This window comes from Pleurodeles waltl, chromosome 5 (genome assembly GCF_031143425.1).
Source record: "Pleurodeles waltl isolate 20211129_DDA chromosome 5, aPleWal1.hap1.20221129, whole genome shotgun sequence".
Taxonomy (NCBI): domain Eukaryota; kingdom Metazoa; phylum Chordata; class Amphibia; order Caudata; family Salamandridae; genus Pleurodeles; species Pleurodeles waltl.
Window position 1 is genome coordinate 829,629,516 of NC_090444.1, and position 24,156 is coordinate 829,653,671.

Sequence of the window (24,156 nt, forward strand, 5' to 3'; positions counted from 1 at the left end):
TAAGACTCTGGGGCACTTGCCATGCCCAGCAAGTAGTAGAGAGTGTCTCAATGTATTTGGGATCCACGACGATCCGTCGAGGGAGGATGGTGCGCAGCGGTGCTCCTTCCACCTGGCTGCGCTCAGGCCTGTCATCTAGGAGCAGGGCATCACTGTGGTACCAATGATGAGCATACTGGTACTGCTCCACCAGATTGTAGAGCTGGATGTTTGGCACGCCAACCTCCTACACTCCATCACAGGCGAGAACTAGAATGTCCCATTCCATCTGGGGCCTGCGACCAACCAAAATCAGAGGAGTAGATCCCGCAACGCAGCAAAAAAGACAATGGTAAGAGGGATAGGTATATTGAGAAAAAGATTCAAGAAGTAATGGAGGACCACCATTGTAATAATGGCTACACATCCCGGCAGTGACAATTGGAGTTGTATCCATCCATCATCTGTGTTGTCAGTCTATCACTGCCAGGCCATAATTCAGTCAGCGAACTTGCGCCTTGTCCCGATGGATGTGGATGCCCAAACATCTGACCGTATCAGTGCATCACTTCGGGGGATAGCAGCACAGCACCTGCGTCGCAATATCCGTGAGCAGGAATAATTCAGATTTCTCCCGATGTTTTTGGAGGCCAGAGAGTCGGCAGTATCGTAAAATCACCCTGACAATGGGAGTTAAATTGTCAGCTGGATGATGAGGAAATAGGAAGATGTCGTCAGTGTATAGTGACAGAAGCAGCGGGCCAGCTCTGAATTGTAGGCCACAATTAAGATGTTTGGGCCCGTATTTATACTTTTTTTAGCGCCGCATTTGCGCCGCTTTTTGACGCAAAACGGCGCAAACCTACAAAATACAATGGTATTTTGCAAGTTTGCGCCGTTTTTGCGTCAAAAAACGACGCAAATGCGGCGCAAAAAAAGTATAAATACGGGCCGGTTTGAAGATGCCGGGGCCTTAGAGCCTTCAAGAGAGTCGATAGCGGTTATGATGCCCTCTGTGGAAATGGGTTTACTGAGAAACTGCTATTGCGCACGTGTTAGCCAAACCATAGAAAGTTTTGATAGATATCCGGTGATTTCGCTCTCATAGCCGTTATAGCCGGAGGTGTACAAGTGGGAGTAATAACAAAGGAGATCCCTGAGTACCGCACTATCATCCGTCTTGTGTGTTCCATCTTCTGGTAGCAATTACGGGATATATCCCCCGCCTCATTGTGGATGGAGCAGACGTGCCAGCTTTTGACCCGGGTGTTCGCCCTCACCTTAACGTCGGTCCGAGCGTGTTTCTTTATGTGTGCTACCTCGCGATACACATCCCCGAGGGTTGCACGGTGGAGAAATTGCAGGTCTTCAGGTCGCTGCAACGTGGCGTCATCTAATTCATGTAAGGCAGCCTCGACTCGCAACAAAGCATTTCAGATATCGCGCAGAATAAGTGCATGTTTTGAAATACAAATCCCACAAATATAAGATTTGATGGCCTCCACAGGGTAGCCTGTTTCTCGACCAATCCCACATTCAGAGCAAAGTAGTCAGTAATGGCAGTTCTTCACAGAATACATCATCGTGAAGGGCATTGCAAGGAAAACTGCAGCTGCGTTCTCTGCCATCACCAAAGGGCACAACAAGTACTGCACAAACAGGGCAGAGAGAGCGCGTGGGAGATGGGCGATGCTGCTTAGCCAGGAGAGCATTATGGAAGACAGTACCCAATAATCTATGGGGGCCATGTGTCATGTGGTGCTGAATAGAATGTGAAGTCCGGGAGCGCAGCGTGTTGGAAGCGCCATGCTTTGCGGAGAGAGAGTGTTGCAGATCTCATCGAGAACTTTGAGTGATTTCGGCTTACTGCTGTGGGAGTGGAGTCCAGTAAAGAATCCAGGAACATATTGAAGTCACCCCCACAGTATAATATTCTCAGCGTCAACTCGGTTCAAGAGGGATTGTAGATCATGAAAAAATTACGGAGTATCGACATTAGGGGCATATACATTGAGAAACAGCACACTGTGGGCCCCCAGCAGCCCCACTACAGCCACAGAATGACCTCTGGCATCTGCAACATGTATTCTGGGGGTGAAGGGGACTGAACTGTGTTTTAAAATGCCGATCCCATGCAAATATGTTTTATAGGTGGAAACTATGTGCAGATGAGTCTCCTGTAAACAATGCTATCTTAATACCATGGCGGGTAAGATATTGCAGCATCAACTTCCCTTACAAGGGTTTTTGATACCCCTAATATTCCAAGAAAGGAAGGGTAATTCAACCCCTGTTTCAACAGAGTTATGTGACATCAGTGCATTGAGGAAGAAATATTGAGAATAGCGTGTAATGGCAGGATATAGGACTTCCGATTAGTGCTCAGATATGCAAAAAGAGATCCACAAATAAAGCTAAATCACCCCCTACCCCCTTCTACACAGGCCGAAAACTGCCCAGAAAATCCCCGTAATGCAAGACATCAACATTACAACAAATGACATTCAAATCGTAATATGATTTACACCACCGGGGGCAACGCTGCAGCAACTGGTCCCCTTTCATGACAGGGTATTGTAGCATTTGAGAGTAAATTAAGGACATTTCATATCAAAGTAGGAGGATACTGCCATCAGAGACAGTTAGTAAGAGAAAAAAGAGAGGAGAATAATTGACTGTGTGTTAGACTTCATCCTTGGCGTGGTCTCCCTTAACTTTTTGCCTTGTTTCCCAGGTTGTTGATGTGTGCTGGACTCTGATTTTTCTATTTTTGTTACTCTGGGCACTTTACCACTGCTAACCAGTGCTAAAGCGCAAGTGCTCCTTTACGAAATGTGTATGCAATTGGCTTTTCCATGATCCGCATATCTGATTTACTAATAAGTTCCTAGTAAAGTGCACTGGCGGTGCCAGGGCCTGTAAATCAAATGCTACTAGTGGGCTTGCAGCACTGGTTGTGCCACCCACATAAGTAGCTCTGTAATCATGTCTCAGACCTGCCATTGCAGTGTCTGTGTGTGCAGTTTTACCTGTAAATTCGACTTGGCAAGTGTACCCACTTGCCAGGCCTAAACCTTCCCTTTTCTTATATGTCTGACACCTCTAAGATAGGCCCTAGGTAGCCCCAAGGGCAGGGTGCAGTGTATGGTTGTGGTAGGACATATAGGGGGTTATTCCAACTTTGGAGGAAGTGGTAATCCGTCCCAAAAGTGATGGTAAAGTGACGGATATACCACCAGCCGTATTACAAGTCCATTATATCCTATGGAACTCGTAATACGGCTGGTGGTAAATCCGTCACATTTGGGACGGATTACCACCTCCTCCAAAGTTGGAATAACCCCCATAGTAATGTGTTTTATATGTTCTGACAGTGAAATATTGCTAAATTCATTTTTCACTGTTGCAAGGGCTGTCCCTCTCATAGGTTAACATGGGGGCTACCTTTAAATATGATTAAAGTGTAGATTCCCTTTGGGAGCGGATGGACATGTGGAGTTTGGGGTCTTTGAGCTCACAATTTAAAAATACATCTTTTAGTAAAGTTGATTTTAAGATTGTGTGTTTGAAAATGCCACTTTTAGAAAGTGAGCATATTCTTGCTTATACCATTTCTGTGACTCTGCCTGTTTGTGGATCCCCTGTCTAGGTCAGTTTGACAGTTGGGCTGGTAGCACCACACACTAGACAGTGACACAAAGGGAGCTGGGGTGTAACCTGCATATCCTGATGATCCATCTGTGCTAGGAAGGAGGGGAGGAATGGTCACTTACACCTGAAAGGGCTGTGGCTGTTCTCACACAATGCAGTCTCCAACCCCCTGGTGACTGTCTGGGGCCTGGCCTGGGCAAGGCAGGATTTCACATTCAAAAGAGACTTTACTTTGAAGTAGGCTTTCAAACCTAACTTGAAATTGGGTATAAGAAGGGCACCCCAAACCACAGACTTTAGAAACTCTTCTGGAAACAAGAGGAACTTCTGCTTGGAGAACAGCTGAGGAAAAAGAGCTGCCCTGCCTGTGACTGCTTTGTGGAGCTATCCTGCAGTTGATGCTTCTGCCAGAGTAAGAGGGCAAAGACTGGACTATGTGTGCTTTCCATCTTGAGAAGAATTCTCCAAGGGCTTGATTTAGAGCTTGCCTCCTGTTGTTTGAAGTCTCAGGGACAGCAAAGACTTCTCTCTGCCAGCACCTGGAGTCTCTGAAGAGACTCCTACTCTGCTCTGTGGTGCCCATACAGTTCCTGGGACCCTGAAAGGAGAAGCTGGCAGCCCAAAGAAAAGAAAATCCACGCACAGAGCGCCGTGCGAGGAAAAGATTGACGTAACTCCGATCTGCGGCTGAAGAAACGACGCGCCGCCAGCTCTGCAGTTGAAAATCGACGCTCGCCGGAAACACGACCGAAGAATCGCCACACGGAGCAGGAGAAATGACGTGCAGCATCGCTGATGGAGGCTGGGAGATCGCAACCCGCGCTGCGTGGTTTTTGGATCATTGTGCGGCTGGATTTCCGAGGCAAGTACCACTGGGCATGTAAAAAGAACGCAAGGCCTGCTCGGACCCGAGTGTGCTGATCGACGCATCGCTCTCCTGCGAAGAGAAGGAATGACGCGCCCGACCCGATGAAAGGAGAAACGGCGCAAGGTCCCACTCGTGAGTGGGTGAATCGACACATCGCAAGTCCTTTTTTGACGCACACTCACCCCTGCAGGTTTATTTTTGACGCACCCGAGGTACTTTTTCACGCTAACAGTGTTAGTGTGTGTTTAAAACTACTTAAAGACTCTTTTTGCATTTTTATTGATAACTTGACTTGTGTATTGTGGATTTTTGTCATTTTGGTATTGTTTTGTTTAGATAAATATTTTTTATTTTTCTAAACTGGTGTTGTGTCATTTTGTAGTGTTTTCCTTAAGTTACTGTGTGTGTTGGTACAAATACTTTACACCTAGCACTCCTAAGTTAAGCCTACTGCTCTGCCAAGCTACCAAGGAGGTAAGCAGGGGTTAGCTAAGGGTGATTCTCTTTTAACCTGACTAGAGGGAGGGTTCTTGCTTGAACATTTCTAACACTGGTGATCAGCGGATGGGATTTGGATTGTATTTGTACTTGACATACAGTGATTAAGTGTACACTACTATCTTGAGTGCAGACCACTACATGACCACATACTACTTGTTTGGTGATCTTTGATTTTTCTCTTTTGCTTGGATTTTTCTCTACATCCATTTTTTGGTAATCTTTGATTGACTTTTGAACTTCATTTGGGAACTTTTCTGCTTTTTGGAACTTTGCATTTCTTTTCATCACGTCCCAATCTGGAGATGCATCAGTTAGAGCTACTGTTGACCTGGATAAATTGGATAGCTATACCAAGGCTCAGTTAAAAGAGCTCTATAAAAGCTTTGACTGTCCCATTAAGAGCTCATCCAAGAAGGAGGAGCTGCAAAAGGCGCTGAGGGCCTGGGTGACAGCCAAGAGCACTGAAGGGCACATAAGGGGGAGGAAGATGAGGAAGAGGAAGTGCAGTCCATACACAATGGTATTGTGGGTGGGCCTGTTATATCCAGGGAGAGGGTCTTCAGGGCAGGTAGCAGTGTCTCATCTAACCCTTGAAGAATTGCAGGACAGACAGGCAGAGAGGGAGCACCAGAGGGAGTTGGAGAAAATGAGGATGGCCATAGAAGAGAAGAATATTTTGTTGGCTCATGAGCGTAGCTTGAGAGAGCTGGATCAGAGGAGCCAGTCTAGCAGGGATGGTGGCAGCCACATCACAGTGCAGCCTGAAAGGAGGGTGCACATTCCTAAAGATCTTGTGAAGGATTACAAGAGGGAAGATGACATATATTTGTGGTTCATGGGGTATGAGTCTGCTTTCCACATGAATCTGGTCCCTGAAGCTCATTGGGGGGCGGGTCTGTGGAAGCACTTTGAGGTAGAGGGGATGGATACACTGACAGCCTTAGGGGATGCTCAGAATCTCACCCACCCTAGCATGAAGGATGCCTTGCTTACAAGGTATGGTCTTACCCCTGAGCAGTACAAGGATACGTTTAGGTCTTAAAAGAAGAAGGAATCCCAAACATGGTTGGAATGTGTTGATTCTTACTGCAGGTCACTGGATGATTGGGTGAAGGGCAGTAAGGTAACTACGTACGAGGGGCTTTACAATCTGATTGCTTGGGAGCACTTGTACAGTTTATGTTTTCCAGAGCTGCACCAGCACCTGATTGACAGCAAGCTGACTGACCCCAGGAAGCTTGCACAGGCAGCGGACCGCTGGGAGAGCACCAGGGTCCAGAAGAGGTATGGGGAGACAACGCCAAGCGTGGACAGGGTCCCTCTCAGAAGAAAGGGGGGGGGGTAAGGGTAAACAGGGGGAGTTCTCAGTAAGAAGAAGCCATGGTTCTCCAAAGGGAAGCCAGTGGCAGGTGATCACCTACGTAAGTGCTATGCATGTGACCAGGTGGGTCATGTGAGGGGGACCCCAAATGCTCCAAAAGTACACCAGCACCCACTGGAGCGCCGCCCCGGGTTTGGCCAGTGTAGCGCTTGGGCAGGAGTTGGTTTCAGGTGGGTGGGAACCAGCTGAGATGACCCTTGTCTCACTAGGGGACACTGAGATGGTCCAGAGAACCCTAGTACCTGAAAACACTAACAAGTACAGGCAGTGGGTGACCATTAATGGACAGAGGGTGGAGGCTCTGAGAGACACAGGGGCCAGCATGACTACAGTGAGGAGTCAGTTGGTGTCTGAAGAGCAGATAGATCCCCAGGTACTTCACCAAGTAGTTGCAGTGGACAACTCAGAGCGCCTGGGCAGAGTGGCGCAGGTTCCCTTTGAATGGGGGTGGTCTCAGGTTACTTGAAGGTAGATATGAGTCCAACCATGTCTGTTGATTGTTTGCTAGGCAATGACCTGGAGGATTCCCCTTGGAAGGAGGTGGAACACAGGTCTCACTTGGAGATGTTGGGTCTGCCTGGGTGGGTATGCGTATCCACCCGGTCAATGGCGGCCTGTCAGGGTAATCAAGAGCCCCAGGAGCCTGAAACAGTGGCCCAGGGGACCGCCAAGATGAGGAAGGGCAGGGAGCGCGGGAAACCAGCCCCTGAAGTTCCCACGGTCCAGGAGGAGGCAGAGCCTGAGGGTGACGCCCCGGTGCGTACAGGGGACCAGGTGGCTGAACTGGGGGAGGTCCCTGAGCTGTCGCCGGGGGAGCAGGAAGGGGGGCCCACCAGGGAAGCATTCTGTGCAGCGCAGAAGACATGCCCTACTTTGGAGGGTTTGCGGCAGCATGCTGCAGACCAGGCAGATGGAAAGGAGCCAGGATCACACCTGATCTATTGGGAGGATGACCTCCTGTATAGCGAGCCTAAGGTTCCTGAGCCTGGGCCAGCCCGTGTGCTGGTGGTACCCCAGTGCTTCAGGACCTTCCTACTGGGGTTGGCTCATGATGTGCCTTTAGCTGGACATTTGGGGCAGGACAAGACCTTTGAGAGGCTTCTCACCCACTTTTACTGGCCACTAATGCGCAGGCACTCAGATGCACATTGCAGGTCTTGTCAGACTTGTCAGGCAAGTGGCAAGAGTGGGAGGAAATGTAAGGCTCCCCTCCAGCCTTTGACTGTTGTCAGTACTCCCTTTGAGAGGGTAGGCATTGACATTGTGGGGCTTCTGGATCCCAAGACAGCCATGGTCAACAGGTTTATCCTGGTCTTGGTGGACCATGCCACCCAGTACCCAGAAGCCATTCCTTTGAGATCAATCACTTCCCCTGTGGTGGGTCGTGCTTTGATGTTTTTTTTTACCCATATGGGGTTCCCCAAGGAAGTGGTATCTGATAGGGGTACCAACTTCATATCCACGTATATGAAGTCTCTGTGGAGGGAGTGTGGGGTAACCTACAAGTTCACCACCCCTTACCACCCCCAAAGTAATGGTCTGGTTGAGAGATTCAACCGCACCTTAATAGGCATGATCACGGGCCTGTCAGAGCCCTTGAGGTGGAAGTGGGATGTCCTCTTACCATGCCTTCTGTTCGCCTACCGGGAGGTGCCTCAAGAGGGACTTGGGTTTAGTCCCTTTGAGCTGATTTATGGCCACCCTGTGAGGGGATCTTTGAGTCTGGTTAAAGAAGCTTTGGAGAAAGCTCCTAGTAAACCCCCCCAGGATGAGTTCAGTTACATGCTGGCTTTGAGAAACCAGACTGCCCGCTTCAGGAGTCCCACTCAGAACCTGGAAGCAAGCCAGGAGGACATGAAACGCTAGTATGACCAGAATACCACTCTGGTCGAGTTTCAACCTGGACAAAAAGTGTGGGTGATGGCATCAGTGGAGCCTAGGGCACTCAAGGATAAGTGGACTCGGCCATTTGAGGTGGTGGAGCGCAAGAGTGAAGTCACCTACCTGGTGGACTTGCGGTCTCCAAGGAACCCTTTGAGGGTCCTGCATGTCAACCGCCTCAAGCCACACTTTGAGCGGACTGAGCTGTCAATGCTCCTTGCAACAGATGATGGGGTAGAGGAGGAGAGCGAGCCTCTTCCTGACCTCCTGTCTGCAGGAGAAAAAGATGGGTCAGTGGAGGGAGTGATCCTCTCCCCATCCCTGACTGAGGAGCAGCAAGGTGACTGTCGCCACGTGTTGGGACAGTTTTCCTCACTGTTTTCCCTGATCCCAGGAGTCACACACTTGTGCACACATGATGTGGACACTAGGGACAGTACACCCATTAAACAGAAGGTTTACAGGGTGACTGACAGGGTGCATGAGGTTTCCAAAATGCTTGCCCTAGGGGTTATTGAGCAATCCAGCAGTCCTTGAGCCAGCCCAGTGGTATTGGTCCCAAAGGCTGCTGCACCTGGTGCCACTCCAGAACTCAGGTTCTGTGTGGACTACTGGGGACTCAATGCGGTCAGCAAGTCTGACGCCACCCCATCCCTCGAGCTGATGAGCTCATTGACCGGTTGGGAGCTGCCAAGTACCTCAGTACGTTTGATTTAACATTTGGGTACTGGCAGATAGCCTTAACTGAGGGGGCCAAGGAGAGGTCAGCATTCTCTATGCAAGATGGACACTTTCAATTTAAAGTGATGCCATTTGGGATGAAGAATGCCCCTGCCACCTTTCAGAGGTTGGTCAACCAGGTGTTGGCAGGACTGGATGAGTTCAGTGCCGCCTACCTGGATGACATTGCTGTGTTTAGTTCCACATGGGAGGAATACCTGCAACACCTCTGGAGAGTGTTAGAGGCCCTGCAGAAGGCAGGCGTCTCTATTAAGGCGAGCAAGTGCCAAATAGGGCAGGGTTCTGTGGTGTACTTAGGACACCAGGTTAGGGCACTGTGAAGTTAATCCTATTGCTCTGCCAAACTACCAAGGGGGTAAGCAGGGGTTGGCTGAGGGTGATTCTCTTTTACCCTGACTAGACTGAGGGTCCTTGCTTGAACAGGGGGTAACCTGACTGTCAACCGAAGACTCCATTTCTAACACTGTGATGTAGGACTAGCATGGTAGAGGCAAAGTGTGCAGACAAACCACTTCAATAGAACGATTTTGTGGACCTTGGCAGCAAGTCATGTAGGAGGGAATAAATCTGAGCTGTTAGTGCCATGAAGGTCGGTGGAGAGCGTTCAGGTGTGCTGTGGCGCTGTGAAGGGTGGTCTCACACGTATTGCTTACAGGAGGCCTGTGCATCTGCAAGGGTATCGAAAATGTGCACTTTTCCATTGACCCGCAAACAGGCTGGGAAGAGCATGCCATATTTCAATCCCAGTTTATGAAATGTGGATTTAGTGTTTGTGAACTTATGCCACGCCTCCTGTACCATCAGTGTGAAATTAGGATAGAAGGAAAGTCCAGGGCCCTGATAATGCACCTGTCCAATCTTGCCTGCCAGCCAGAGCACAGTGTTTCGGTCCCTCAAAAATGTAATAGCCATGCAATGATGGGGTGATGTGGGGCACCAGGGGGCGGCCATGGACCCAACGATCAGTAGGCGGACTCTACCACGAATGTGGGTGTGAAGTGTTCACAGGAAAAAAGTTTAGTCAGGAGGCGCTCCACAAAGAGGTCCATTTTACCAGTGCGTGTTGTCTCCACAACCCCCACTATGCATAGGTAATTGCGGCGCGCCCTAGCCTACAAGTCCTCATTTTTTATTGCAACTGATTTAAGGAGGTGCTCTAATTTGTCTAGCCACTTTACCGCCATTGTAACCCCGTCTTCTAGGGTTGATCGGTGTTCTTCAGCGCAATCTAGATGGACCTGATGACAATCAAGGTGCTCTCCTAAATTGTCCAGCCTGCTAGTGAGGGCGTCAAAGCATGCACCAATGGTGCGGAAGCTGGAACAGATCTCTACCATTAGACCGTCTGTGCTGTTGAACCCCTCGCTGTCAGGGGTCGCAGGCGTCCCATCCTCCATATCTGCTGTGGTCTTGGATTTGTCTGGGTCTCTTGTGAGTTCAAACTGGATCTTTCTTTGTTTTGGGTCACTGCGTCCCAGTCTGTTCCCAGTCGTAGAGGCAGGCCCCGAACTATAGGGCGGTTGTGTGAGGTTGGTGCCTTGACAGAGGACAGTAGTCTGGGACGTTGCAACTTTGGTGGTTCAGGTCACAAAGTCAGCAGTTGCATGTTCCGCAGGGCACTTTAGTTGGGCGGGCTTTGGCATCTAATCCAGGTAGGAGCCAGATGGCAAGCAATCTTCAAGGGCAGATATCAGGTGGGGAGTTAGCGCCACAGTAGTCTGTCCCAACCTGAAAATTAATGGCCGATCTGGGGCGTATTCACAGCTCAGCCACAGTCCCTCAAAGAATATGAGCTGCAGCAGGTGGTTCAGGCGGGAGGTTTGAGTCAGACAATGACCCCCAGAGGGTGAATACCAGTAATCACCAGTGGCAGTGAGAGCTAGCGATGGTTTTAATTCTGTGAGCCAGGAAATCAGGGGTGTCTAGGGCCAGATGCCACACCCACATCAGCCGCAGAGAGGGTAATGGTGGCACTCACCGTACCGTCACGCTGACATTTTGGGCAGGTCTCTACTAGTCGTGAAGGTCCCTGCATTCCTCGTTGTCCCAGGAGAGCTCTCCCTTTGTCCAGGAGCTGGGCTGGCAGCCCCGAAGAGGAACGCACCTAGATTGAGGGCCTCCTTCCCCCTCAGAAGAGGCCCAAGAGGCAAGAGTCTTGCGGGGAACAGATAAACAGCTATATCGCCTAGGCTAGGGTGCATAGTGTTCTGCGGGCACCAAGAGAGGAGCACAGGAAGGAAGACAGAGTTCTCTCTTGCGGCCCGATACAGCTGCTGTTTCCTGCCCACGAAGCCTAGGGCCGTGCATCGCACCTGCTGTTGTTGTTGGATTGGTCCTGGCTGGGGGTCGATCTTCTTACATCGATCGCCCAGTGGGGGGAGAGCAGTGGTAAGTCTAGCGGGAGGCGGTAGGGCCACCCAGCGGGGCTCGATAGTCCCAACCACAGGCTCACTTGAGGTCCCTCCGAGGTTCAGGCCGGGCGTCCCTCCATATGCTATGTATTGTAACTCTCTCATTCAATTTAAACCTTGTTTCCCATCTTTGGGTTGCCTCACTCTTTATTACGAAGAATGCCATGTCCCCGATGCCCGTGGATAGGGCTTTATGGCTGAATGCAACAATTTCGGGGTATCCAGGGGCCAGAGTTTCACAACCTGGCAGCCATCTTGAGTGCCGGTGAGGCCATGCCCTGTTGTTGGATCAAAATTTCTCCAATGAAAAAGAGATTGATGTTAAAATGAGATCTCAGCAAAGATAATGAGATTAATGTTTAAGTGAGCTGTAGGCGGACCACTGTTGTTTGTTATATGGAATACGTAATGTGGTAAAAGGAACAGCATGAAAGGGAGAAACACAGTATTGCAGAAGGAATAGTGACAAGCAAGCAGATGAAAGAACATTACTTTTTTCTGTCAATGTAATGTTCTTTGCTTACCCAGGAGATGGAGTTCAGCGTACATTGCAAAACAGGGTTCTGACTCCAGACAATTTTGCAGTCCAAGAGAGCCGAGAACCAATAGGGAGCGCAGCCTAAACACGCAGACATAGAAAAAGGAATATTGTGAATAGCAGCCATGTTTTTGTACAGAATGATCAACATGTTTGTGTCTAATCTATAAAACTAAATAGGTACATCGAAAAAAGTTCACATATTCCATCTAAATCCTTATATTAACTGACAACATTTAATGTTACCAACATTTGCCTTGTTTCAGCTTAATGCTGCTATTACTGGAGAATTTAGTGTACTGAAGCACCACTTACGTAATTCATGATGTTTCTGAACCCTCAAAGTGCATTTTTAATGAAAAGAAATCTGAATGAACAGAAGCAGACAGTTTAATGTTTTCATGTTAATTAAAAGGAGCACAGGGTATTTTATACATATTGTTAAAATGCCTGATATGACACTGAAGATGAAATATGTTTCGGAACTTGCCAAGTGTAGCAGAAAGTTATAATTGTGCTATGCTTACATAACGCTTATATATGAAAATTGAATTTATTACAGTTCTGGTATCTAATCAATTATTAGGAGCAGGTAAATTGTGCCCTTATTCATAAATGTGCTTACTATCATCTGACTTTAAAAGGAAACTTACAATGTACCAGACGATAATTGCTCAAAGCAAAATAGAGCACACGTTAAAGAAGGCTTTTGCCAATAACGTCATTTGGCTGCATTATGTTTTACTATGGCTTTGTAGCCCTGGAATTAGCACTATTTATTTAATGTCAGCATGGTAGTTAATATTTTCCATCTGTCTAAGGTAACACAAGCAGCATACTACTACCACCAAACGTGCCTTTAATACTGGAGAGGTTGTCATTATATGTCACTTTTACATTAAACAAGGCCATATGGTTTTAAATGTCTTACAGTCACTTGCACTGGCATTCGTGAAGATATTCTGGTAACCTTGCACCCTTCACTAGGAGCAGGCCTTCTCATTCAGAAGCTGTACTGGTCTGTTCAAGTAATTATTGCTAGAATAGAACACACTGTGGCAACTTGCATATTCCTCAGTCATTATCTGTCAGATGCAGGACTGTGTTTAGACTATGATCTGCTCACCCTAAATGTATGTTAGATATCCCCACCATGTTCCTGTGGAACACTGATGTCAGCTACTCAAGATCTGCATATCCCTGAATTCAGAAGCACCGACTTACAGTTAGGAAAATCTATTTCCCTTTACTCACTCATCATTTCCTTGCATTTTGTAAATTTGCAAGATGAGACCCAGCCCTTCGACAGTAGGAGACATTTTAATATTTTACCTAAGGTTTAAGCAAGGCCTTGTGAGCAAAGATGTACTATTAGTTTTGCCTAAGTTTTAAACAATGGCTTGTGTGCAAGATGCACTATTCTTTTTTTCCTGTTGTTCATGTTACCCTATGCTGTGCAATTATCTAGAGTTATATATTTCGGAGGATTTAAAAACGGGATCACCTTCAGTGTTGAACAGGTTTTTTTTTAAACAAAAGTACATTTACCCTACTGTGTGCTATACAGATGGTACTGAATCTATTAGTGATCTGCCAAAACCATGTGGAAAAGGATATACCAAAAATGTTCCTTGAGTTTTCTGAGGTCAATTAAAAAAAACGAAATACATGTACCATTCCTAAAAAGACACAAGTGTGTGTATGATAGTCTGTATTAGAATGTGAAAGATATTTTAGGCAACATACTCCGTGGTGCATTCTTTTCAGGGAATATGTAAAAACAGAATTTTGGTTTCTATTTGCCATTTTACTGGATTGTTGGACAGGAGTTTTTTTGAACTGACACAGGTGAAAACAATAGGACCAGATAATCCTTGAAATAGAAATTGAACAGTCTACAAAAATAGGGATTAAGATTACACATGCAGGCCCTGTATGATAAAATGGACTAGTTTTCTGGTAACACTTCTAAAAATATCCTCTTTTCCCTGCTTGCTGAAGGCGACATTTCTTAGGAAAATATTTTACTGACCTAAAACAACTGTCAGAAAAAATAAAAAAACAGGATTCTTCTAAATACCATAGATGGCTGTGTTTAGAAAATCAAAAATTACTGTACTGTAGAATGGAGTCTATTGTTTGGTAGTGAACAACGATAATAAGCCATTTGAAATGTTTTTTTACATTTCATAAAAATTGGATCAAGTGGCGTGTGTGTGGGCCGTTTGAACTGCCATTAAAAGGTCACGAGGAAACTGAGGAGCATATAAGGCATAAGTATATAGGACTAGCAGATTTTGGGCCAGATGTATCAAGGGCCATATTTATACTTTTTGACGCACAACTGCGCCAACGCAGTTGTGCGTCAAAAAATGTAACGCCGGCTAACGCCATTCCAAAGCGCCATGCGGGCGCCTTATTTATTGAATGACGTTAGCCGGCGCTGCGGACTGGTGTGCGTCAAAAAAAATGACCCACACCAGGCAGCGCCGGTGTAGGGGAAAATGGAGCTTGGGCGTCAAAAAATGGGGCAAGTCAGGTCTGAGGCAAAATATTGGCCTCAAACCGATTTGCGCCATTTTTTTTGACTCCCAACCCCCATTGAAATGACTCCTGTCTTAGCACAGACAGGAGTCATGCCCCCTTGCCCAATGGCCATGCCCAGGGGACTTATGTCCCCTGGGCATGGTCATTGGGCATAGTGGCATGTAGGGGGGCACAAATCAGGCCCCCCTATGCCACAAAAAAAAACAAAATATACTTACCTGAACTTACCTTAAGTTCCCTGGGATGGGTCCTTCCATCCTGGGGCGTCCTCCTGGGGTGGGCAAGGGTGGCAGGGGGTGTCCCTGGGGGCATGGGAGGGCACCTCTGGGCTCCTTCCGAGCCCACAGGTCCCTTAACGCCTGCCCTGACCAGGCGTTAAAAAATGACACAAAAGCGGCTGGACGTCATTTTTTCTGGCCCGCCCACTCCCGTGCGTCATTTTTGCACGGGAGTTTAAATAAGGCGCACATGCCTTGGAGTCATTTTTTAGAAGGGAACGCCTACCTTGCATATCATTAACGCAAGGTAGGTGTCCACGCAAAAAAATGACGCAAACTCCAAGATCTTTGGCGCTAGACGGGTCTAACGCCAAAGTATAAATATGGAGTTAGCTTTGCGTCGGATTTGCGTAAAAAAAAACAACGCAAATCCGGCGCAAACAGAGTATAAATATGCCCCCAAGTGTTTTTGCATTCGCAAACAGTGCGAATGGCCGTTCGTGAATGCAAAAATGCCTTTCATTATGTATGAAAGGCATTCGCAATGCAATTTTAAGGAATCGCTAAAATAGCAATTCCTTAAAATTGCGACCCCCGTTTAGAGAACCGCAAATTGCGATTCTCTAAATAAGAAGTCGCAAATAAGGAATCCTTATTTGCGATTTCTTGAGCACATGTATCAAGCTTTTCCTAAATGCGAATTGGGCATTAAGGAATCGCAATTACCACCAAATACAACTTGGTGGTAACCATGTGCAAATTATAAAAATGCATTAAAAATGCATTTTTAAAATTGACCTGTAACACACACATGCCCCTTTGGTATGTGTGTGCCTTACATGTCCTTAAAAAATGTTTTGGGGTGCAGCAGAGGGGGACTTAAGCCCCCAGCACCCTGGGGTTTTCCATTTCCCAAATTGCGAATTCCAGTTAGGAATTTGCAATTTGGGAAATGCAAAAAATTTGCAAATATGGGCCTACAGGCCCATAGGTACGAATGGGCTCAGAATCGCTATTTGCGATTCGGTAATAACATTTGCGATTTTTAAGAAATCGCTATTACCGAATCGCAAATATGATACATACCATTTTGTGACTCTGAAATAGCGATTTCTTAAAAATTGCTATTAGAGAATCGCAAAGTGGATTCTTGATACATCTGGCCCTTTGTCTTTAACAGCACCCTTGCCATGGAATTGTATTTCAAAACTGCCCCTGTGCTTGATGCCATGTCCTTAAAAAATTATCCAGAATTAGCTAGCTGCAGGACAGCATGCTGGATGCAACAACAGATTGTCTTCCTTTACGGTATTGGAAAGCACTCAATAGTTGACTAGCTAATTTGACACCACAGCTGACTCCAGAATACTGGAAGTCAGGGAGTTCCATTTCTTTCTGTTTTTACTCCGTGTTGACAGTTTCTAATAATCAGTTACTAAAGCGAGGCATTAACAGTGTTTCAAATAAGGTCTCTAACAGACTCTGTAATCACTATATTTATTTATTTATTAAATTCATTCGGTCTAGAAGTCTAGTCCATTTGAGATAATAATAACAATCGTACATAAGAAAAAGAATGTGATAAAAACATGGTAACAATATAAAACCAATAGACGTCAAAACATTGTGACAATAAGAACAACAAAACAAAGCATTTCATTATATATATAAATACAATAAAATAGGACATAAATAGATATAGTAAAAAAGGGGACAGAGCTAAAAACTAAAATATAAAACTTTTTGTCTGGAGGACCAGTGTGCACAACCAGAAGACAAAAAAGACAGAAAATAGTCTAATTGGACTGAAAGGAAACATTATCAGAGTACCAATCAAAAAACAACAGAAAAACTATATGGGAAGGCTATATAAGCTTGTGCAGTCTTGGTAATCATAAAAAAGGCAACAAATTCGTAATGGAAATTTCCTACTAAAAAACAATACAAAGAGGATAAAAGAGAAGATTAAAATCCTTCTAAAGACTAGTATAGAGATGACTCAGGAGCCTTTAGGTGCAATGAACTTGCGACGGATGTACCAGGCCTCCGATAAGTATTTGGTAACTGGAATGGCTACCCTGGGAGAGAAATCATGCGTACAGATTCTAATGGCGATCACTCTATCCTGAAATGACATATTTTTACAGAGGGGAATAATCCACCTCTTTCTTGGTGTCTTATACAAAGGGCAGAAGAATAATACATGCTCTGATGTTTCTTTACAATGTTGACAGAAGATACACCTATCATTTGTAGCAATGTTAGATGGCCAGTGGGCCGTGAAACCATTGGTAGGCAATGTACCATATCTTAACTGCAGGTATAGAGCGCGGGCATGCGAAGGGATAGGGAGGTTCAGGAAATTCTCAGCCCAGGGTTCATGCTTAATTTGAAGAAAATCCATTGTTAACCTACCCGCCCTCTTTTGGTGCAGGGAATCTTCGTTAACTTTCTCCCAATATCTGCTTGTAACAAATCTCCTAGCCTTATCAGGGATTTGGTCCGGGTGATTCCAATAATGGGAAAGACCCATTTTGTCCCAGGCAATTTTCATCTCTTTCAGCCAAGGGATTCTCTCCAATGCCTTGGGGGCGGCTATCAACTCTCTTATAGCCAGCCTATATGGTTCTAGTTCAGCAGATTTCCATAGACGAATCCAGTAGGAAAGGGGTCTTAAGGCCGCTATGGTTTTAATGCCATTTAAACCAAGGTCAAGCCTTAAAGGGGTCATTGGTGTACCCGTACCTAGCCTGGACACCTGCCTAAGGAAAATATTTTCCTTGGTTTGCAGAATGTCCAGGTTTTTATGGGACCCCCAAAGTTCCGCTCCATATAGGGCTGCTGCTCTGATTTGAACATTATAAATCTCCACGAGAATGTTCAGAGGGGGGCTCGGAGCCTTTCTAGATCTGCGGACTAAGGCCCCACCTCTTTGGCTTATGATCAGAGCCCCTTTGTCAATAGCTGCCTTCCATTTGCCTGATGTAGATAATCTGAAACCCAAATAATCAAACTCTTCGACTTTCTCCAATGGGGTCGAATTCATCTCAATATTAGTACGCAATCGTTTTTTAGAGGTAGTGAATATCATACATTTAGTTTTCTTAATGTTAACATCTAAACCATAGTCACTACAGTAAGCACAGAACTGGTTGATCAGGTGTTGAATTCCCATTGGCGATTTTGATAGTAGGATCGTATCATCTGCATATAGCAGGCAGGGGATTTTTTTTCCACCCAGTTTCGGAGAATCATTTATGCAGTTCTCTAGGTAGTGGATGCAATTATTAATGTAGAGCAGAAAAAGAGTAGGTGCCAAAACACAACCTTGTCTAACTCCTTTTTTGATAGCTACAGGGTCAGTCAGCTCGCCCCCCTGTCCACACCTGATTTGGGCAAAGGTATTTTGGTGCAACTGAGCTATAAGTTTCAGGAGGCCAAATGGCACTCCCATGTTTGATAATGTTGACCACAGCAGATTCCTGGGGATCAGGTCAAATGCGGCTCTTAGGTCTATAAAGACCACATAAAGGTTACCCCCCCCAGGTCAACATTCTTCCATTTTATTGACATAAATCTTAGAGCTTGGTCAACTGTGCTCACTGCGGGTCTGAAACCCGCTTGTAAATCAGAAAGGGCTTCAGACTCAATAATCCATTCCTCAAGGTGGGACAGAAGATGTTTCGCATACATTTTTTGAAAGTTATCGAGGAGACTAATTGGACGGTAGTTAGCCGGAATGTTTGGATTTCCTTTTTTAAAGATCGGTACAATTTCAGCCCCTTTCCAAGAAGATGGAACTGGAGCGCCTGCTGCAATAGCATTGCAGATAAAATTGAGGTAGGGAGCCCATATATCAGGTCTAGATTTATATAGATCACCTGGAATTTTATCTGGGCCAGGAGCCTTCCCCCATTTCAGGGAGTCTATTGCAGCTCTAGTTTCGGATAGAGAAAAAGAAATTGGAATGAGCTCTTGGTTTGTTAAATCATTTGGGGGCCACAGAGAAACTTCTGGTGGACCTCCATAAAGTTGCCCAAAATGCTCTACCCAAGTTGCTGAGAGGATTGTAGAGCCAGGCGCGGCTGGGGAGTCACTGTCATTATCAGCTATTAGTTTCCAAAATCTGGAAGTATTATTAGATAAGGCTGAATCCAGAATAGTGGCCCATCTGGCCTCCCCCCAGCTTCTGCGTGCCTTTGAGCGTTCCTTCTTATAAGTGCCCCTGGCTATTCTCAACGTCGCAGCATGGCCTTCTTTAATTGCATCCAGGAGAGCTAGTTGTGCTATTCTGCAAGAGTTATTGAACCAAGGGGCATTGTATTTTTTATTGGAGTTGTTAACAGTCTCTTTTGTGAAAAGTTGTTTTAAAGATTGGAACAGATCAGTGTGGGCTGTAAGAAGGCTATCGCCCTCCTCAGACTCATCTAACCGGATCATACTCTCCATATGATTTGCAAGCAAGCTGTAAATAGATGCTAAATGTTTAGGGGAGGAGATAACAGATTCCCATTTAAGATTGCATCTATTATTGGTTAGGGCCAGTTGGGAAACATTGGACCTAGAGTGAGGCACTATAAACGAAGGAAAAAGACCTCTAGAATCCGAGGATCGTGGTCGCTCACGGGCTGCTCATCTACCCTCATATCTACCATGTAACGCCAAAGACGGATATCAAGAAATATGTAGTCGATGCGACTGCTATGTTCTCCGTGCCTAAAAGTAGGTCGCAAAATAGCATCCGAGTGTGAGCGGCCATTACAGGCTCGGAGGCCATGAGCTAGTGCAATGTCAGCCAAAAAGCGTGCAGATTTGTTCAATCTTGGTTTTTTGTTGGAGACTAACTGGGGGATGCCCCAATGGGCATCCTCTTCTTTACAAATTCCTTGGACTAAAGGATTAGGTTCAAAGGTAACATTAAAATCTCCTCCAATTAAGACAAAAGAGGAGGGATTACTTCTAAGAACATAGTCCAAATTCGACAGAACGTCAGACTCAAAGTGGGGACTCACATTCCTATTATAGATATTAATTAAAAGGAGAGGTTTTCCTTCAGAAATCATTAACAATAGGACTTGCAGGTCCGGGCAACCAGTATCTAATTCTTCTATCTTGCACCTGAGAGAAGTATTTAGCCACACGAGCAACCCTCCCGAAGGTCTCCCAGAAGATGACTTACGTGCCGGAACCCAAAAGCTTTTGAAACCGAGTCTATATTTGGGTTCTAATGCCCATGTTTCTTGAAAAAGACAAATCAAGTGATCATCAATAAGGTTACCCCAACCTGGGCTGTGTAATTTGCTTTCCAATCCAGCTATATTCCAGCTGAGCACCTTATCGAGATCCTCTGAGCATGAGGACCCAACTTTATTCTGGGAATATAGAATACTAGGGGGGGGACTGTTAAAGACCATGGTGCTTCCCTCGGGTGGATTAAGATCAGAAGATTTCTCGCTCTGTGTCTTTAAAACCTCGCTGGATGTAACCCCAATAGTGTTTGGATTTGGTGAGTTGACCATGTAAATGTGACCCAAGGTATAGGGAGCGTTTGACAGATTGGAAATGCATTCCTCAGTTGCTTGACATGATAAACTTTTGGGTGAACCCGGGACAACAAAATCGGCCAAGATGTTAAGACCAATAGGGCAAATGGACTCAGCTTCGCAATTAGACAATACCACATCCTGAAAGGCATCTCCTAGTCAATCTGCCTCAGAGAGAGAGGGTAGAGGACGTCTAGGACCAATTACGGGGGTAGGCAGTGTGTGAATAACCGAGCCGGCCCCGTATGATGGTGGTGATTGAGTACTCCAGGACGACATAGAAGGTGGATAAAACACTTGTAACCTGCAAAGAGAAGTTTTGCCAGTTGTAGGGTAAAGTCTGTTAGCATTTAAAGAAAGTCGTTGGACAAGATCGGGGGAATTAAAATTAATGACGATACAATCCCCAGAACCGATCTTCGCTAGAGGGGGCCCACCCACCCTACCCTTCTCACCATCAATATTGAAGATGACATGGAAAAAGCAAACCCCGCATTCACATGCAACCAGTGGATAACCTTGTTTTTGAGTTCGATGAAGGATTCGGACAAATGAGGTTTGAGTTCAGGAACATTTGATATAATAAGAACATAAGGGCATGATTCAGGTGGTAAATGAAGCACTTTAGGTTCTTGGGAGTCCCTACTCTTATCCTTCTTCTGGTATGCTGATTGTGAGAATTCCCTAATAGGGGTGCCGTCTCCCGAATTAGTTGCTGGATTATTCCATGAGGCGATTCCTTTTGATAAGGGAGCTAAGGCCATATGGGGCTTGTTCGTCAGGATACTGGGGGATTTAGCAGAACTAGGCCAGTCGTGATTTAGAATAGGAGGAAACATTTTGGGTATTTGGCCAATGTGACTATTGGCAACAATAGAGTCATGATTAGGTTGAATTTCTACAGGTAAAGAAATTGTAGGTAGCTGACTACTCGTAAGACTTTCAAGTTTGTCCTCAATTATTTGAAGACGGTTGGAGATAGGAAGAAGTAGTTTAGAGAGCTCATCTCTTATGAGATCCCTAATAAACTCATTTGCATGGGAGTTATTGGTATTGTGTAAGGAGATTGATGCCATATCATTAATAGAAGGTTGGGCCAAGTTAGAGGGACTCAAGGTTCTAGATCGTTTATTTTTGAGGACAGGTTCCCTACGCTTCCTTTTCCCTTTGGTATTAGATTCAGTTAAAGTAAGGGAACCTTCTATTGGGGGACACTGGACCAACAAAGTTGGTACGGCACAAATAGCAGGTGCAATTGGAGTATCATCTTGGATCTCTTGAGAAACTTTGGACGGAGAAGGGGAAGGGATAATCGGGACAGACTGGAGCTCTAGTCGCGGGTGGGGCTGTGAGACTGGGCTATCATGGGCTGAACTAATGGATGCAGAAGGAGGGGCAGCAAGGCGACGTTGCACTCATTCTATTTCTCTTTCAAGTTCCCCAACGGCCTTTTGTAAAAAGCCGTCCAGGGTTTTGTTAGAGTGCAATTTCCCGTCCAACCCCCCCCCCACGTCGTCGGCCCATTTTACTAAAAACCAAGGGCCTTAAATTTAGTGGGAGATTCAAGTAGGATCACAGCGGGGCGAGCAAAGGCAGATTAAAAATGGTAATTGACCACTAGCTAGGTAGAGGCCTAGAGCTTTGGGGGAAAGCTACCCCAACGCAGTGTAAATAGGCTTGAGTTTGTCCTTCGGGCAGTCAGATGGAGAGTGGTTATCTGGGACCACAGTTTAAGGTAAATATCAGGGGGGTGGCCCTGCCCTGCCTCTTCCTGGCAATGACGGGCAAGGACGGGCCCGCCCTTGGCCCGGGCTTTGCCCGGGCGCCGCCCGCGCCTCCTCCTCGGTTCCCGGCAAAGTTCAGCGCGACCCGCGGAGCGGGAGCGCTTACGTGGTTTTAAAGGGCTCCTGCCCTGATTGAAGGCAGCACCCAGCTGCTGCCCACCTCCTCCTCGGTTCCCGGCAAAGTTCAGCGCGACCCGCGGAGCGGGAGCGCTTACGTGGTTTTAAAGGGCTCCTGCCCTGATTGAAGGCAGAGGAGCGCGACCCTAATCACTATAAACAAGGCACAAGAATCAATTGACAGATTTTCTTGTACACTATTATATTGACATTTTATGGTAAGGGTACGACAACAGTACACAAAGTAAAGCGGTCCAGCAGGGTATCATCATTATAAGCACAGTGAGTATCTGAGCATTACACACACATAAAGTATTCCACTGTCTACTAGTTTCACTATGAATGCCAAATTGACTCTTGTTTTTGCCAGAATCTAAATGTCTCATAAATTGGATTCGTCATGATTCTACAGTCACCCTCTGCTAAAGCTGAACTGTTTCTGGACTGTGCTGCGGACGGGCTCCCAATAGTTTAAGGCCGAATGTCTAGTACCCAAGGTGTAATGACTAGCGGCTATTGAGCTGCTCCAGGTTTCTCCACTGGGTGCCGATTCGACCGACGTCTACATCGCCTTGCCCGTGTGGTAGTAAAATCAGAGGAGACGCATACGCAGAGCTGAGTGCACAGAAGAGCAGCAGAGAAGGAGGTCGCCAGGCTCTTCTGAGCAGGGGAAAAGAGGGGAGAGAGGTACCCGCCATGCGTGCCACGCAAGCTCTTTGCTCCAGCCCCCGTGTCCAGAAGGAGGGCAGAGAGGGGTAAAGTCGCCACGAGAAAACCATGCCGTGACAAGGACTGACCCCGCCTCCATCCCCGCTTTCAAGAGGACAAAGCAGAAGCGTCGCAGTGAAGCTGCCGCGAATCAAGAGGCACAGCAGAGCAGCAGAGGAGGAGACTGCCGGCTCTCCTGAGCAGGGGGAAAAGAGGGGAGAGAGGCAAGCCCTTTGCTCCAGCTCCCGCGTCCAGGAGGAGGGCCGAAAGTGGTAAAGTCGCTGTGGCATAATTGCCGCGAGAAACTGCGCAGCGCTGCAGGCGAGGATGGCGCAAGCTACAGGGGGCTCGTCCCTTGCTGTTGTCCCCACCTCCACCCTGCTTCCACGAGGACAAAGTGGAAGCATTGCGGCAAAGCTGTCACGAGTCACCGCGAGGGCAGGGCAAAAGTTACGAGGACCCTGCTCTTTGCTCCCGGAAGGTGAAAGTTCCCAAACACTTAAGGATAGTACCTGTATCCTTAGGAAGCATCTAGGAACCAGTGGTACAGAAGAACTAGGCACAGAAGAATCAGGCCAGCAGGTGGTGAAGAACTGCGGGCCCGGCTGAGAGCTGGTTGAAGTGTGAACTGAGGGGTGCCTCTATTTGCAATTGGGTTAAAAGGGGTACTCAAGGCCTGTGGACCGCCCGTGGAGCAAGTGTCTCTGTGACTGAGAGTGTGCCCCCATCGCAGAGAGAATTAGAAGGGCATAGCAGGGATATCATATTTTGAAACATGCTAGATACATACTAGGGCCTGGAGGATCGGCAAACAACCCTCTTGACAGGTAAATTGGTCTGCTGGGAGAGTGGATCTGGAATAAATGTCGATTTTAGTAGAAGGGGAGTAAAAAAGATCAGGAATAAATAAAATGACTTCTAAATAAATGAGAAGCAGTAGGTCATTCCTTAGTCGGGCCTGCAAAAAGCTAAATCAAACCCCCTAGGAAATAAGGGGGCGCACCATCTAAATGTAAAAAGCTTGAATTCTATCCTCCCATTTCTTCTAAAGGATTCTAGTGAGAAAATAAGGGTAAAGGCAGGAAATACATCAGGTATAAACAATAATACACCTCAAGGTTCCACCCAGGGTAATGACTTGAATAATGTCTTGAATATTATGACGGATGACGGCACTGCTGTCAGGGAGGGACCATCATCTGTTTTCACCGCCTTGCCCCTCCCGAGTAGGTTCAATCATGCAGAAATTATGGAATTTACCCCCTCCGATATTGATCCAGATGAGGTG